The 18,108-nt window shown below is 46.8% G+C and overlaps 1 long non-coding RNA gene across 1 annotated transcript; it reads left to right on the forward strand.

Moving 5' to 3' along the window:
* The first annotated feature begins 1,160 nt into the window (after nucleotides 1-1,160).
* Nucleotides 1,161-17,508, forward strand: LOC144106751 (uncharacterized). Its single transcript, XR_013309106.1, has 3 exons — nucleotides 1,161-1,262; nucleotides 2,970-3,125; nucleotides 17,425-17,508. It is a non-coding gene; the product is annotated as an uncharacterized LOC144106751 (long non-coding RNA).
* The last annotated feature ends 600 nt before the right edge of the window (nucleotides 17,509-18,108 follow it).

Raw genomic sequence — 18,108 nt, forward strand, 5'->3', positions numbered from 1 at the left:
ATCGGTGCGCGGCGGGGCCAAGCTTCTCCGGCCGGTTTTCACACCTTCCCAAGTCTAGCCACCCTAGCTTGGCGTTGCACGTGCTACGCGGACGTCCACATAGTACGAAGTAGTCTGCCATTCACATGGAAGTAGTCTATGCCAGAGAGCTGTGTGGCATTTGCAGTCATCTGCAACTTCTTTACGACTGTTACACGAAAATTTCCACGTTTTTTTTTTTAATTTAATTCTCTGCCAACGTACTTGTATGTCTCTGAAAACCTTCCGTTGCAGTGTAATTTTCATGAGATTCAGATTTTTTGTGCACGTGCCTGGACAATAACTTTGATGAATATGTCAGATTACAAGATCGCCCAATTCCTGTCTTGGCGTATCCACCGTGTGTTTTGAGGCCGCATCCGCCGATTATTCCAAGTGATGTTTGTCCGGTGCTCAGTAATTTTAGTTTGTTTTTATTAGCAGCATCCCATGGCTTTTACAGGCATGATAGTTGCTTACTGAAAGAGTTACCATTGAGAACTGTATGCAGCAGGCTACGTTAGAACTGATTACTGCTGAATGCAAGCACCATAACACAACTGCCTTAGTGAGGGATCAGAATTTTGTGCAGTTACAGAAGGCGCACAAGGCAGTCCACAAAAACAAAATAAAATAAGATATTCCAGGTTACGACCGATCACACATCACGTGCTTTCCAGAAATGCAATTTAATTTCACTGTGACTGACGTGTTCCAGGCTGCTACACATAGTTTTTTATTTTAAATGGAGAACACCAGGGCTGATTTTACATGTTTTTATTTTTTGGTTATTGCCTTTATGTGCCTGGTGCACATTTGAAAATTCTGATTTCTTACCCACATTAAAGATAGTTAGCTTGGCCCATCTTTTAGTATGCAGTGTTAGTGTTGCTAGAAAAACAAATATAAGCTGACAATTTTCCTCTCCTCTCTTTTTTTGACGCAGAGGTAGTATTGTTCAACTTCCGAGAATCCATTTGAAAGCAAAAAGCACCTTTCATAGGCCTTGTGGACCGCGCGAATCTGCATCAGTGCCGTTTGCTAATGTTTCAGTAATAAAAGAATATTGCATTTCACTGCTTTTATTAACTTATAATTTTTTATTTTCAGTGCAGATGATGGCAATGGTTTCCCCCTACCCGAACGTGGATGGCCTGAATGAGGGCATGATGAGGAACAACCCCAATTAATTCAACACAGGAGGAGTCGTGAACATTATCTTCCACAATTAGAAAACATTTCAGGTAGGTGTGCATTCAGAACTACACCTTGTCAGGTGGTGGTTACTGCATTGTGATGAAAAATACAGCATAAAAAGAAGCTGGGCCATGGAATTCTGAAAAAAAGTTTTAAGTGTATGAATGGCACCACAAACTTAAACAGCGCTGCAGAATGTTACTGCGCTAAACTAATTTTCCCATTCCTTTTTGGTATCTCATACACTTGATTTTTTCCATTCTGCAATAGACTCCCCGCCCCTCGCACTATGTTGGACGGAGCCCTCCCCTATGAACCCGCCGCGGTGCCTCAGTGGTTAGATTGCTCGACTACTGATCCGGAGTTCCCGGGTTCCAACCCGACCGCGGCGGCTATGTTTTTATGAAGGCTAAACGCTAAGGCGCCCGTGTGCTGTGCGATGTCAGTGCACGTTAAACATCCCCAGGTGGTCGAAATTATTCCGGAGCCCTCCACTACGGCACCTCTTTCTTCCTTTCTTCTTTCACTCCCTTCTTTATCCCTTCCCTTACGGCGCGATTCAGGTGTCCAACGATATATGAGACAGATACCTGTGCCATTTCCTTTCCCCCAAAACCAATTATTATTATTATTTTTATTATTAATCGACTCCTCGTTCGTTCACCTACCACACTAATGCAATCAGAGCAGATAAGTAGTATTGGCTGCCATGACTATGTGGCGATGCCAGTTGCTCTAGTACCAATCCCTTTCTTCGAAGTAGAGCTGTGCCTTTCAGAGCAGTTCGAACGAAATTCTGAAAGTACCTGCATTCCAAAGCATATGTTTGAAAGGCCAATATGCATGCAGTACATTTGCATTGTTTCAACCCTGCTGGGGACACGTCGTTTGACCCCTCGTTGAGCCGCGAAAAAAAGGATGTCTCTGGGAACCTACCTGCGGAATCTTTCCCGCACTCTTATGAAAGGGGGGGGGGGGGGGGAGCTGGCCTTCCCTTTGTCTGGTTCGCCGCGAGACGCGATTGATGATATACAAGACGACAGAGGAAAGAGAGACAATGCCTTCCAGTGATTAGCTGTGACTGACAGGAGCCGACCCACGGCCCGCCGCATGAATGACCGCGGCACCCGCACGAATCACCTGTTTTCGATAGAGACGTACCGCTCCACTGTGCGAGGTAGCAGCGGACCCCCAAATCTTCCTCGCCCATTCCCACGTGTGCCTCCGGGTGCTATGTGCTGTGTCATTCTTCCGATCAGTTCCACGTGTTGAATTTGCCGCCGACTGGTGGAGGGGGGAGCCTTGGGATATTTAACAGGCGACCTGAGTGTGAACGATTGCTCCGGGCCCTGACGACAAGGCTCATCCAGTCGCATAATCCGCCGTGGTGGCAGAGTGGTTACGGCGCTCCGCTGCTGGCCCAAAAGACGCGGGCTCGATCCCGGCCGCAGCGGTCGAGTTTAGATGGAGGCGAAATTCTAGAGGCCCGTGTACTGTGCGATGTCAATGCATGTTAAAGAACCCCAGGTGGTCGAAATTTCCGGAGCCCTTCACTACGGCGTCTCTCATAGCCTGAGTCGCTTTGGGACGTTAAAGCCCCACAAACCAAACTAATCATCCAGTCGCTTGACGCTATGAACTTTAATTATTTGACTGTTTTCTCTTTTCTAAATTATGTAAATAAGTTTCTTCAAAGTGCCAGTAAGCTGACTTCTTTTTCGTTTTCCCGAACTTTAAGTTCCCTATTTCTTCAGCCCAAAGGCTCGGACACGCTACCCGAAGGCTCCCGGGTTCGAGTGAGCCCCTGCACCGCGACAACTGCTGACCAGCGGTGAGATCAGAACCTACAAGCGGCAACAACGGCCAGCCAGCGAGAGAGCAGCTGTTTCAGGACATGATCACATGTGTGGGTGAGTGCTTGGCTTTCCTCTGATGTGGACCAGATTCTACAAGAGGGTTAAAATTTATGACTGGTAGAGACCTGTGCTTAAATCCTTGAGGTTTGGTATTTTTGCTTAGCTGTTTTGGAAATAGCCTAGACTCAGAACTATCGTGGACCTACAGAAGCTGCAGAAGCAGGATCTGTAGATGTTGTATGAGGAATTGGGAATCGATACAAAGGATTTGGCACAAAAACCCGCGATTATTGATGCAATAACTGATATGGGGGCAGATTATGAGGAGTTCAGTGAGGCGTGGGAATTCATAGAACAAAAAAAAGGAAGCGCAGCTCAGACAGCAGAAAAGGCGTGAGCGTGAAAGTGAGAATGAAGAAAAAAATACAGGAGCGGATGATAGAGCTCCGTAAGTTAAAAGTGGAGGTTAGCAAGAGGTCGGGCAATTGTCCCCAGCAAGTGCTACCTCTGCTCAACAAGGAGGCAGAGTTCAAGATGTCTAGGAACATGCAGCCATATGTGGTATCAGGGGATATCGGTCTCTATCTAGCAAATTTTGGACGAACCTGCGAGAAACTGTCCTTCAGTCGATACACTTCGTGTCAAAGTCTACTGACTGTTCTGCCCTGTGAGGCATCGGAGGTTGTCGGGCGGCTCAGCAAGGAGGACGTGGACAACTGCGAAAAGTCAAGGCTTGTGTTCTGTGAAAGTAGACGTAGCGCCGAAGCGTGCACGCAGCGATTTCGAGGAGCTAAGAAGTCGAGGGGAAAGAGCAATACCAATTTTTTTTTTTTTGCACAAGCTGCAAATGAATTTGGCCGAATGGTTAAAGAGCACCTAGTCCTATAAGCAACCGGGACGCTGTAGTGGAGAGGATTTTGTTGCAGTAGTTTTACAACTGCCTCCGTGAAGAGGAAAGAAATTGGCTACAGGACCGGGACAATGTAACGTCTGCGACAAAAGCTGCCGAACTCATTGAGGAGTACGCTTCGTGCCGGCAGTTTAACAACACTAGAGTTGATAGGCCATGTATTTTCGGGAGAAGTGCGAATTACCGTAACGAGAGGCACTTTGGGAACTCTACAGTTGAGAAAGAAGAAAGGTTGCTTCCAATAAACCTCAAAGAAAGGAAGACAATGAGAAGGGTGCAAAAGTGGCCCAAGCGTCAGAAGAAAAAGTCGCGTTTGAGGCTAGGAGGCCGCTCACTTGCTACTGATGCATTGAGCTGGGTCACATAGCAGTGAACTGTCAAAAAGAAAAGGTTGCTTTCTCGTATGTCAGTAACTGCGATGAAAACATGAAGCTGTTGCCACCTTACATGCATGTCATGCTAGTGAACGGGAAGCAATGCAAGGTGCTGCGCGACGAAGCCGCAACGATGGATGTTGTCCATCCGTCGTATGTGTCACCATCCGATTACACAGGTCAATGTGCATGGTTCCGGCACCTAGGGGAAGAACAAAGTGTGTGCTTGCCTATAGCGACAGTGGTAATTGAGGGCCTTTTCGGTACGCTCACAACCGAAGCCACTATTTCAAGAAAACTACCTAAATGCTATCCGTATTTCTTGTCCAACAAATCGGATATGTTATTACGAGAGAACGGGATCCATTTTGGAGACCGAGTTGTGCAGGTCTTAACACGTTCAAAGGCACGAGAACTTGCTACACAGCTTACTCCTGAGAATGCCACTGCGGATGATACAGCCGTTAAACTTGGGGCAGAATGGGATGAAAAAGGTTCAGAAAATCGCGCTAACGAGGCACCTGAGACTGGTCAGCCTGGCAGTAAGCATGTCGAACCGCGGAACGAGGAAATGCCAGACAGTGGTTTTTTGCCGCCAGTGTCAAGCAGTTTCACGACGCTTCTGAGTGCGAACCAAGAAGAGCGAGGTATGGAAGTAGCAAATGACCCGACGATACAGGAGATCAGAAAGCTCCTCGGAACGAGCAAGGGAAAAAAAGAGAATATTGCTTTCCAGATGAGAAGCGGTGTGCTTTATCGCTTATACAAGGATAAGCGAGTAGTGGAGCGAGACCAATTAGTCGTTCCCCAGAAGTACCGACAAGACTTACTGCGACTTTGGCATGGAAATTTGTGATCATGCCACCTGAGAATCAGGAAAACAAAACAGAGGCTTTTACAGGATTACTATTGGCTTGGATGTTTTAAGGACATGGAGCGATTTGTAAGGTCGTGCGACACATGTCAGCGGATCGGAAAGGCGCAAGATAAGTGGAAAGCGCCGATGGTTTTAGTACCAATCATTACTGAGCCATTTCACCGCTTCGTGATAGATATAGTTGGGCCACTTCCCTTGATAGAGTCAAGGTGTCGTTATATCCTCACCATGCCTGCCACGAAGTTTCCAGAGGCTGTTGCGCTGCGCGAGGTGACGTCACAGAGTGTTATGAATTCACTGTTATCAGTCTTTGCCCGAGTTGGATTCCCTTCCGAGATCCAAAGTGATGAGTGTAGTGTATTCACTAGTGTCGCCACCACCTCATTTCTAGAGCGGTGCGGCAATAAGTTAGTGCACAGCTCAATACATCATCCGCAGAGCAACAGCGTAGAAAGGTGGCATATTGTTCCAAAGCGCGTGCTTAGGGGATTGTGCTATGAAAACAAGCGCGACTGGGAAGCATGCCTACCTGCGGCACTTTTCGCTTTGCGGTCAGTGCCGCATGAATTTACTGGATTTAGCCAAGCCGAGTTGGTGAACGGTAGGTCACTGCGCTCACCTCTGCTAATGGTGTGCGAAGCCTGGGGAAGGGCGCGGGGAGGACTCGATAGTAGTCTAGTTCGTGTTGAGTCTACTAGACCGTGTACATAACATTAAAGAACTCGTGGAGGCCAGCATGAAGTCAGCCCAGGCTCATTCTAAGGTCTACAATGATCGGACAGCCCACCAACGGACGTATTGTATCAGTAACAAGGTAATGTTGCTGAGAGCTTCAAGGCAGAATAGGCTCGAAGTACAGTGGGAAGGGCCTGCTGGTGTAACTGCCAAGCTCTCCAAACACCAACTACGGGGTGAAATCCCTGGGAAAGCGTAAATAAGCGCGCATTTACCAGTGCAACCTAATGAAGCCTTACGTGCAGAGAGAGGCCGCGATAAATCTAACGCTGAACCTTCCTGAGGAGATGGAAGACAACCTTATCTGTCTAAGCGGAGAGGAAAAAAGCGGAAAGAACTCCTCATGAGGACTGAGCGGAGAGGATAACTAAAAGAGTCCCAGTTTTCTGATCTCGGAGAACTGATAGCAGAGTTTGATGACTGCTTGGTGGACAGACCAGGCAGAACTGATGTGATTTAGCATGATATTGAGCTAACTTCCGGGGATCCAATGCGGTGAAGGTGTTGTCGACTCTCTCCAAGGCAGAGATATATCCTTGATAGGGAGGTAAAACGCATGCTGAAATTAGGAGTAGTCAAGCACTCCGAAGCGAATATGCTTCGCCTATGATCTTGGTGGAAGCTCCGGGTAAAGACCCAAGGCCTGTAGGAGATTACCGGAAGTTAAATGGTGTCACCAAGGATCAAGTGTGTCCTATCCCGAAAATCGAGGAGAGAGTGGAACAGGTCAGTCGAGCAGCCTATGTAACTAGCAAGGGTGGCCAGACGGGCTAGTGTGTAGTTCATGTTTGGAAAACAAGAGCGCACTTTAACACACGGACAAAGGCAGATATAACGACACAGCGCTGACTTCGACTAGTTCTTTATTGCAGAGTGACACAATATATATAGAAAAGTTGGCGGGAATTAACAAATGGAAAGCAGCTGCTTGGTTTGCACGCGACCGAATGATAACTGAAGTGAAAGACACAAGATAACAATGCGCACCTGGGAGTGAATAAAATGTAAGGGCTGGTAAAGGATGGCTCCGAAAGGCAGTAACAGAGTTACAAATGACAATGTTCGATTACATGAAAAAATGGAGTAAAAGCCAAAAGGGCGTTACAAACACAGTGAAGAGAAAATGCAATAAAAGGTCCGAAAACGGCTGTTAAAAGCAGAATGACAATTAAAATCCATTAAAAGAGACAAAAAGGCCATTAAAACCGAAGGAAAAACCGATGCCAAAAGCGCCAATGAGAGCTAAAGGTTCTGTTCAGAACCCATCCAATAAAACTTCGAGGTTAGGATACGACGGCCTAAATACTCCAACGAAACCTGGCTCAAATATTCCGGTTTTGTTAGAGGTATCGATGGTGTTCTGACACAATATTCTCCTATCTTTAGAATGTGGGCAGCTTCTATAATTTTGCGTGTGAGTTGACGTGCATTCTTCTCGATTACAGTGCATTCATGGAAAAAGGGCTCAGAAGAACAGGAGGGGCATATTAGGCAGTGGACTCCCAAGTTTCTCTTTACAGCGTTTTAAACATTATTGGAATACTCCATAAGACGCTCACTGAGGCAACACCCGGTTTTACCCACGTAAACCTTGCCACAGCTCAAAGCAGTTTTATAAACCACACCAACTTCGCAAGGAACGAAAGGTGCTTGGTGTTTGACTGGGCAGGTTGGCCCTCGCAACGCTGGGGCATTCACTCTGCGACAAGGCGTGGATAGCTTTTCGGAAGAATGCAACACGGACACCTAGTTTTTGCCCGATATTTTTGAGCCTATGAGAAAAGTTGTGCTGGTAAGGCACCCGAGCAACTTTGTGTTGGTGGTATGGGCCAGCACTCCCTTCTCCTCCTTTCAGTTTTTTAAGAGGGAGCCAGCTGTTGAGATCAGCAGATGCTCGGGGTAGCCAGCTTTTACCAGCCGATGAGTTTGCTCTTTGAAGCTTTGGCCCATAGAGTGTGGACAGGATTTCATCAGGCCATTTGTGAAGCATAGGCTCACGATGGTTCCTACCACCAACAAAGGTGGTTTTCTGCCCTCGATAGCGTGGTGACAAGTCAAGTCAAGAAAGCGAAGATCCACTCTCAGGTAACTCATAGGTTAGAACAAGGGGCACGAGGCACTGTTCAAAGGAAGGAAGCACATCTGAAACCCATTAGGAAAAGTACTTTTGTTACTGGCCAAAATGATTAGCTAGTCGTCAACGAATCTGAAGACCTTAGCAGCAGCTGGCGAAGAAAGATGTACTTCTAGCAGTCGGTTATGATGGGCGAGGAAAATATTGCTTAGGTTCGGAGCAATGCAGGAGCCGATACACACTCCGCTTTTTTTAATAAAAGTACTGTTACCCCATGAAACAAAAGTAGTGTTAAAGTAAACTGTCAAAAGTTCTAGGAAGCTGACCACAGAGGTATCAATAGAATTCGGAAAGGAGACGGATCCAAACGAGTCAATACAGCTTTCAACGCACAAAAGAAGCTTGTCATGTAGAACAGAGTAATACAGGTCCAAAATATCGGCTGAAAAAGGCATGAGAGCACCACTTTCAGCTGCTAGAAATTCAACAACTTTTCTGAAATCTTTCAAAAAGAAAGGATCATCTATTGTCAAAAGTTTGAGTTTGGTTTGAAGGAATAGCCCAAAGGATTTCTGCAAAGTGCTGTTCTCAGTGACGATTACCCGCAGTAGGCAGTCAACTTTATGCGTATTTGCTGCGAAAAATACATCCAGGCTTTTCTTATCTGCTGCATCTATGCTTGCAACAAGTTTGTCAAGAGATAGTCGCTTGCAAACTTGCTTAGCCTTAGATTTTAACCTGTGAAGGGAAATCTTTTCACGCCGAGCGAAAACAGATGCTAACGCTTCAGCTGTTTTTTACCAAAACAAGTCTTTGGGTAGGACAAGAATGCCATCCTTTTTGTTTGCAACTAAAACCGACAAATCATATCTTCTTAGAAACGAAGTGACATAATTAATGGGTCCACTTTTGTCCTTCAGCCTGTAGTGCAAAAAAACCTGAGTGCCTTCAGACAAGCAGCTAGAAAATTCAGAGTCCAGAGCACGATTTTCCACTTGCCTCACCATGCCTAGAAGTTCTGTGGGCGACTTCTTGGGTTAAACGGCATATTTCGGACCCAGGCTGAGAACGCGGGTCATTTTGTCTGGCAGCACCACGTTTCCGAGCGTGTGCATCTTGTTGTTGAAGCTGGGGCGCAATTTCGGTGTGTTGGCTCGTAGATAGCACAACTCGTACTGCCGTAGGGCTTCTGCAGTTCTGTCAGCAAGTGCTGAAAGTTCACGCCACTTCATCTTCGTTCTTAGGGAGCTGTCAAGGCGGTGAAGCTGCAGGTACAGAGCTTCGAGGTAGAAACGAGCTTGTCGTTGCCACTCAGACCGAAGGATCTTCATGATTCTTGTTCCATGGTGAAGGGATGGTTGAAACCTCCCAGGAGGACTTTGACCCAATCAGGAAGTAACTTGACACGAATACAGTAATCTAAAGTACAAGCACGGCAAACAGCAGCAGCCAAGAGGACAACGAAGCATTTAGGGTCAGCAGAGAAACACATAAAAGGGCCCGAGGAAATAGAAATGTAACTCGCATCTCTTGACAAACATGTTGACTGACAAAGTTGGCTGCCCATTGCGGGTAATCGTCACTGAGAAAAGCACTTGGCAGAAATACGTTGTGCTATTTCTTCAAATCGAACTCAAACTCTTGACAATAGATGATCGTTTCCTTTTGAAAGATTCCAGAAAGGTTCTTCAATTTCTAACAGCTGAAAGTGGTGCTCTCATACCTTTTCCGGTCGATATTAAGGACCTTTATTACTCTCTTCCACATGACAAGCTTCTTTTGGGCGTTGAAAGTTGCATTGACTCGTTCGAATTCATCTCCTTTCAGAATTCTAGTGGTATCTCTGTGGCCGGCTTCCTAGAACTTTTGACAGTTTACCCTAACTCTACTTTTGTTTCATGGGGTAACAGTACTTTTATTCAAAAAATCGGAATGTGCATGGGCTCCTGCCCCGCCGCGGTGGCTCAGTGGTAAGGGCGCTGAACTACTGATCCGGAGTTCCCGGGTTCGAACCCGACCGCGGCGGCTGCGTTTTTATGGAGGAAAAACGCTAAGGCGCCCGTGTGCTGTGCGATGTCAGTGCACGTTAAAGATCCCCAGGTGGTCGAAATTATTCCGGAGCCCTCCACTACGGCACCTATTCTTCCTTTCTTCTTTCACTCCCTCCTTTATCCCTTCCCTTACGGCGCGGTTCAGGTGTCCAAAGATATATGAGACAGATACTGCGCCATTTCCTTTCCCCAAAAAACCAATTATTATTATTATTATTATTATTATTATTATTATTATTATTATTATTATTATTATTATTATTATCGGCTCCTTCATTGCTCTAATCCTAAGCGAGACTTTCCTCGCTCATCATGACCGACTGCTAGAAGTGCAGCTTTCTTTGTCAGGTGCTGTTAAGGTCTTTAGATTCGTCGAGGACTACCTAATTCTTTTGGCCAGTAACAAAAGTACTTTTCGTAATGACGTTTCACATGTGCTTTCTTCCTTTTAACTGTGCCTCGCACCCTTTGTTCTGACCCATGAGTTACCTGAGAGTGGATCTTTACGCTTTCTTGACTTAAGGCTATCGAGGACAGAAAACTACCTTTGTTGGCGGTGCAAACCGAGAGGGGGCAAGTCCCTGTTGCCTTACAGTTCAGCTCACTCGAAGATTAGCGAAGCATCGTGAGCCTATGCTTCACAAATGCCCTTATGAAATCTTGTCCACACTCTATGGCCAAAGCTTCAAAGAGCAAACTCATCGGCTGGTAAAAGCTGGCTACCCCGAGCATCTGCTGATCTCAGCAGCTGGCTGCCTCTTAAAAAAACTGAAAGGAAGAGAAGGGAGTGCTGGCCCAGACCACCAACACAAGGTTGCTGTGGTGCCTTACCTTCACAACCTTTCTAACAGGCTGAAAATGATCGGACAAACAGCAGGTGTCCGTTTTGCGTTCTCGGCACCCGACAAGCTGTTGTCGCAGAGTGAATGCCCCAGCGTTGCGAGGGCCAACCTGCCTAGTCAAACTCCAAGCACCTTTCGTTCCTTGCGAAGTTGGTGTGGTTTATAAAATTGCTTTGAGCTGTGGCAAGGATTATGTGGGTCAAACCGGGCGTTGCCTCAATGGGCGTCTTATGGAGCATCCCAATAATGTTTACAACACTGTAAAGATAAACCTGGGAGTCCACTGACTAAAATACCCCTCCCGTTCCTGTAAGACTTTTTCCATGAATGCACTGTCATCACGAATAATACGTGAAATTATAGCAGCTGGCCACATTCGAAAGCTAGGAGAAGATTGTGTGAGCCACCTTTGATAGCTCTAACAAAACGGGAATTAGAATATTTGAGCCAGGTTTCGTTGGAGTAATTAGGTATTCGTATCCTAATCTCGTTGTTTTATTGAATGGGCTCTGAATCCAACCTTTGTCAGAAGCTAGCGCCACACTGCGGCGGGCGAAGACGCTCAAGGGGAAGAAAAAAAAGAAGGAGACGTGGCGAAGAGCGCGTGGAAGGGAGAACGGTTGGAACGCGGTCGGCGACGGACGTGGGGAAGATCTGCTGGCTCCCCGAATTTCCAGACTTGGGCCTTAGCCGCAGACGTCCGGGCTACCAGACCTGGACAGCCGTCGTCGAGGGCCAGGCCCACCAGACCTAGGCACCGCGGTTCCCTTCATGGGCGGCAGCTTCAGAACACGGGCCGCTTGGTTTTCTCCGCTGCTTCCCGGACTACCAGACCTGGGGGCCGCCTTTCTATCCACCACGGCATCCCCGGATTACCAGACCTGGGGGCCGCCTTTCTATCCACCACGGCATCCCCGGATTACCAGACCTTGGGGCTGCCTTTCTCTCCACCACGGCGTGCCCGGACTACCTGACCCTGTCGTCCACCAGAGCGTCTACCTGAGGGCTTGATTGCGCCAACGCCACGCCACACCTCCTCGCCCGACGCACAACCTTCACAGAGCACACTCAGGACGATGAACGTTCCGCCGAACGTTGAGTGAACGCTTCCTCTCTGTCCTTATACCTTTCCTTTGTCTGTCGCGAGTGTTCTCTTTGTCATCTTTCCTGTTTATGTTTTTACCTCCTTTTCTCTTAGTTTCTCACATTAGAGTTTCCTTTTTTCCCACATGCCGCCTGTGTTTATTTCTTCGACCTTTTACGCTGAGATAATGTGAACCTGCAGTCCTCTTTCCCATCACAACCTTTAGCTATTATTGGCCCTTTTGGCATCGGCTTTTCCTTGTTTTAATGGCCTTTATGGCTCTTTTAATAGATTTTAATTGTCAATCTGCTTTTAGCAGCCTTTTTTGGACCTTTCAATGCTTTTTCTTTTCGCTCTGCTTCTAACGCCTTTTTGGCTTTAACTCCATTTCATGTTGCTATCGCACATTGTCTTTTGTCACTCTGTCACTGCCTTTCGGCGCCATCCTTTACCAGCGCTTACCTTTTATTGACTCCCAGGTGCGCATTGTTATATCGTGTCTTTTCACCTCAGTTATCTTTCTGTCGCGTGCAAACCAAGCAGCTGCTTCCTATGTATTCATTCCCGCCTACTTTTTCTATATATATATTGTGTAACTCTGCAATAAAGACCTAGTTGAAGTCAGCGCTGTGTCGTTATATCTGCCTCTGTCCGTGTCTTAAGGTGCGCTGTTTTTTTCGAAATATGTGACTACACTAGACCTTACTCGAGGATACTGGCAAGTACCGCTCGGAGAGCACGCCTTTAGATAACGCAGCTTTCGTTCCAATGGGAAGCTATTAACCAACAATGATAAGCTTCGGGCTCAAAAATGCTCCATTTTGTTTTTCCCGTCTAATGGACAGCGTTCTAAATGGCTGTGAAGCATTTGTGGTGCCCTACTTCCCCCCTCCTCTACAAAGACAGACTTTCAGGCATTCTTAGGGCTTACGAGATATTACGATCACTATATCCTTGATTATTACGCTTTGGCAATTCCCCTGACCGATGCTCTCCGCAGGACAGAGCCTACAAATGTAGTCTGAGACAAAAAGAAGGAAGTGTCCTTCTTAAACCTGAATGCAGTACTGATTAGACGCCCAGTTTGGCGAGCTCCTGATTACGACCGATAATTCACGGTCCAGTGGGATTCGAGTGATCGAGGACTAGGTAATTGAAACAGAGGACGGCGTTGCTCTTTTGGCTGCTGACGTGCTTGATCACTCCCCGCAGAGTCACCTTGTACGAACCGTGATCGCTACAGACATAAAAAAGGCATTCTTGCCTCCCTTCAAACTCTTGGTCTCCCTCACCGGTTCCTCCCCTTCATTCACTCCTTTTTATCAAATAGAACCTTCAGTGTGCGTGTCCGCAGAAAGCCCTTTGGTAACTTCACTTCCATTAGAAGAGTGCTCCAAGGCTCCTTTCTCGCCCCCACATTATTAAATGTGCTTTTTATTCCTCTTGTTCGAGCCCTAGAGACCATCTCTTCTATCCGTGTGCTTGCGTATGCTGATGATATAATCCTGTGGTGCTGTCATCCAGATGCGTCTATCCATCAGTCGGTCCTTCAGCACGCGCTGGATGTATTGACATATTACCTCCCACCTCTGGGTCTAACAATCTGTCCTACTAAATCATGCTTCATTCACATTGGAAATAAAGCCGGTGTACGGAAAGCTCCCCCTTTAAATTTTACGATACATAATTCTCTGATTCCTGAGGTAGAAACTGTTATATTCTTGGTCTTCTCCTCCATTCATCTGAGACTGGCACCCCGTGGCTGACAACCACCCGTAAATCGGCTCACGCTACTCTAGGTCTGATTCGTCGCATAGCTATGCGCTCTGGTGGCGCACGTGCTCATACGGCCCGCCAGCTTGTGCGCTCTGTCCTTCATCCAGGGATAGTATATCAGGCTAAATTTCAACGTCTCACCCGCAGACAGTGGGACTCCCTTGAAGCTACCAATCGTGAGGCTATTCGCGATAACATATCTGCCTTGTTTATCAACCATACCTGTACAGGTATGGTTAAGTTGGGCGAACTCCTGTAGCACGTGCTACAGGAGTTCGCCCAACTTAACACACTCAGGGAACTCATCGACCATCGGGTGGCAAACAGAGCTCGAAAACAGTCTCTCCAACTTCATCGTTTAAAGCCACTTCCTCCGTGGCCATATTGCCAGCTAACAATCCCCCCACTGTTTCCCGGTCGGTATCAGCCGCGTACCTGCCTGAAGGGTGCATATTGTACACGGGTGGATCACATACTGCTGAGAGGGGAGTTACTGTAGTGTATAGTCCATCTCATCCGCATCTCAACTCTCGCGCGACGTACACCACGGATACGAGCACTCCCCTGGCATTGGAACTTCAAGCCATTTATAATGCCATTGCTTCCCTTCCGCTCATTCCAACATTCAATACAGTTCACATTTACACCGAATCCCGCTGCCGCCCTTAAACAGCTTAAGGCTGTTCGACGCACATTCCAGATTTCTCAATCAATTCACGTGCTCTGCGCAAAGTATCCATGTCCTGTGCGCATACACTGGATTCGCGGCCATGCTCAGGATCTACATAACATTCAAGCGGATGCTATGACTAATCTTCACACATCAGACGACCCGCCACCTTCCCCTCTTCTCCCAGATTCGTTCCTGTCCCATGTTTCTTATTCCAAAGTTCTGCGCCAGCTAACAGGCGCTCTAATTCCTCCGAGTTCGCACCCTCTCCTCCGTAGTCTTACTCGGCAGGAGGAGGTATTCGTGCGCCGGATTCAGGCAGGGGCGGCTCTGACACCTTCTGCCCGTCATCGGTGGCGTGCAAAAGATCTGCCTGCAACTGACAGGTGCCCTCACCGTAGCGCTGCACCGGGCATTTGTGATGTGCGGCACTTGTTGTGGACGTGCCCAGCAACGGCTGCTATTAGAAAACGGCTCCTCATGGAGGTAGGCCTGCGGTGAAACCGCGAACGAGACTACGGGAAGTGGGCTATGAACAATCGTTTCATAAGCAACCTCTGCGACTACCTCAGCGCAACGGGTCTTCACTCCTTTTAACTTTCAATCTCCCACATTCTTTCCCCCTTTTTAACCTTATGTCTCATGGCACACTTTTCGAATAAAAAAAGGAGCCGTTCTCTGCCAGAGGGATGACGGCGGCAATGAACATCCCGTTCTCTACCTGAGCCGAAAACTGAGCTATCGAGAGATGGCGTACTGCGTGTCGGAAAAAGAGTGCGTTTGCATTGTTTGGGCTATCCAGAGACTACAATGCTATCTCTGAGGCTCCAAATTCAACCTAGAAACGCGCCATTGTCCCCTTTCCTGGCAGCAAACCACGACATCGAATAACAATCGCCTTCTGAGGTGGAGCTTGGTTCTGCAGCAGTATCATTTCGACATAAAATACAAGAAGGGCAAATTGAATGGAAACGCGGACGCACTTAGCCGTTCTTTATAAGAGGTCCAAGGTGCTCTTCAGGCTTCAAAACTTGCTCCTTAAGTTTTTATTTCGTGCGTTTTTGCGTGTGATTGTGTGTAGAAGCATGTTTGGGTTTCTCAGCATACGTGGCTCCTGAGATTTTTTAGTGTGGGTTTTTCTCCAGCAGCTATAGTAACCAGATTGTAGCGATCCCTTTTCGAACTGGCTTTCTTGGAGAGGAGCTGAGTGCTGGCTTGAGCATGTGGTTGAAATTTCAGCGAAGACTCAAAGAATCTGTTCAACGTCAAAGAAGACAATGTTACGAGCGACGGAGAAATGTTGGCTCTTCTGCAAGCAATTAAGTCGTCCCTTCGGGCAGCAGTGGTGACTGCTACCCGCCGATCCTCGTCTTTCGGGGGAGGAAGCTGTTACAACCCTGCTGCAGACACGTAGCTTGGCCCCTCGTTGACCCCGCGAAAAAAAGAATGTCTCTGGGAACCTATATACCTGCGGAATCTTTCCCACTCTCTGAAAGAGGGGGAAGATGGCCTTCCCTTTGTCTGGTTCGCCGCGAGACGGGACCGACGATGGGCAAGACGACAGAGGGAAGAGGAGACGATGCCTTCCAGTTATTAGCCGTGATTGACAGCCGCCGACCCATGGGAAGAGGACCCGCCGCAGAAGTGACTACGGCACCCGTACGAATCACATGCTTTCTATAGAGATTTGCCGCTCTACTGTGCGAGGTAGCAGTGGACACCCGAATCCTCCTCGCCCATTCCCACGAGTGCCCCCGCGTGCTATGTGCGGTGTCATTCTTCCAATCGGTACCACGTGTTGAATTTGCCGCCGACTGGTGGAGGGGCGGAGCCTTGAGATATTTAACAGGCGATCTGAGTGAGAACGATTGCTCTGGGCCCTGATAACAATGCTCGAGTCGCTCAACGCTATGAATTGATAATATTTGAGTGTTTGCTCTTTTATAAATTATGTAAATAGGTTTCTTCAAAGTGCCAGTAAGCTCGCTTGATTTTCGTTTTTCGAAAATTCAAGTTGCATATTTCCTCAGCCCGAAGGCTCGGACACGCTACCTGAAGAGCCCGGGTTCGATTGAGCCCCTGGACCACGACAGCTTGTATATATGCAAAACTATTCCTTCCCCCGTTGTAATCTAAGAACACATCTACTGATGCATATATATTTCGTGTAGAAAGCACTGTCAATTAATTTCAACGTATTGTAGGCTATGGCCTCATACAACTCAAGGAAAAAGCCACAAATCCTCTCAACAGGGTTCACCCCCCCCCCCCCCTTGCCAGTGGCATCAACTGATTCTCATGAACTTGAAGATGATTCTCTTGGAAATTCTAGCATGACATTGTAGGATACGGCAGATGGAAGAGGATTCTCCACTGCTGGCTTTATGGCTTCATGGAAACCATGGCTTTGTGAAAATCAGTCTATGCCAATGGCTGCAGGGACTCCTCTGATGGGCATCTGCAGTTTCATTCTTCAGTCATATCCTACTATAGTATGTCCACCCAAGCAGGTGTGACTCCCTTTCCCTCTTAGCCCTTTGCTCTCTTTATCTAGGTAAAAAAATCAGTGAAGTACAGGCAAAAGAAAATAGGCAAGGGAATTCGCAGAAAAGTTCAACAATAGATATATGCAAAGTAGAAATAACTGCATACAAAAACAAACTTGAGGCACGAGTTTCACATAAGTTTTCCATGTTTTTTCTGTGTTTTCCATGTTTTTGTGGTGTTTTCTAGTATTATGGCATTCTGCTTTACAAATATGACATGGAAGAATGGCCTAAATTTGGCAAGAACTCGAATAATCGTTTAGTGCATTTGAAATGTCTAAAAAATTTGTCAAGCCCGTGGTGACAGCTTTGACTGCCCTAAATTTGAAAACTAGTACATGGCACCAATGCTATCATTTGTAGAAAGTGCAAGTTCTACTTTTTCTTTTTTTTCTGTTATGTTTTTTTTTACAGGAGAAGACATGTCACTGATGCTTTCAAGAGTGCAAATGCATATAGGAGTGCGTAGTGCCAGTTCGACAGAAGCTACGAGCCAGGAGCATGCAACTTTTGTCCCATATTCGAACTTCAATTTCTGGATGTTTATGTGACTGAATAAAAGCGCATTGTCTGATGCTTTGTAAGAATGCACCAAGTTGCATTTGCTGGTTCACATCAATAAAGGTTTGCCGGAGCATGCAGTGTAATGGGCCTGACCTTTTTGAATGCTATTAGCATGTTCTGGGCATTCAGAATGCAAAGAAAAAGCCGAGCTATTATCTCAAGCACAACGTTAACTGATACAATGCAATATATCAAAGAGCTTTACATTGCTGCACAAAATGTAGTGAAGAGTCTAAAATGAATGACACGGAAGAAAAGTGAAAAATTCAAAGAGTTTTAAAGGTGAAGTATGACTGTTCCACCCATTATAAAAGGGTGCAAGTTATGTAAAACAACTTTCATGGCTTCGGGTATAGAAGGATAGAATTTTGAGCAAAGTGCCCTTTATAAGGCGGCTTTGCTACTTAAAGTTACCCTTTTCGAGGGGTGTAAGGGTGTTTGTTATAGACACTGTAATTCACCTTTAAAGGTGTAACTTGGTTTACAGTGTGCTTCGTTCTCTGAATAAAACGCGTCTGGTTGCGCGTCTCCGGG

Source organism: Amblyomma americanum, chromosome 1 (genome assembly GCF_052857255.1).
Source record: "Amblyomma americanum isolate KBUSLIRL-KWMA chromosome 1, ASM5285725v1, whole genome shotgun sequence".
In the NCBI taxonomy this organism is placed as follows: Eukaryota; Metazoa; Arthropoda; class Arachnida; order Ixodida; family Ixodidae; genus Amblyomma; species Amblyomma americanum.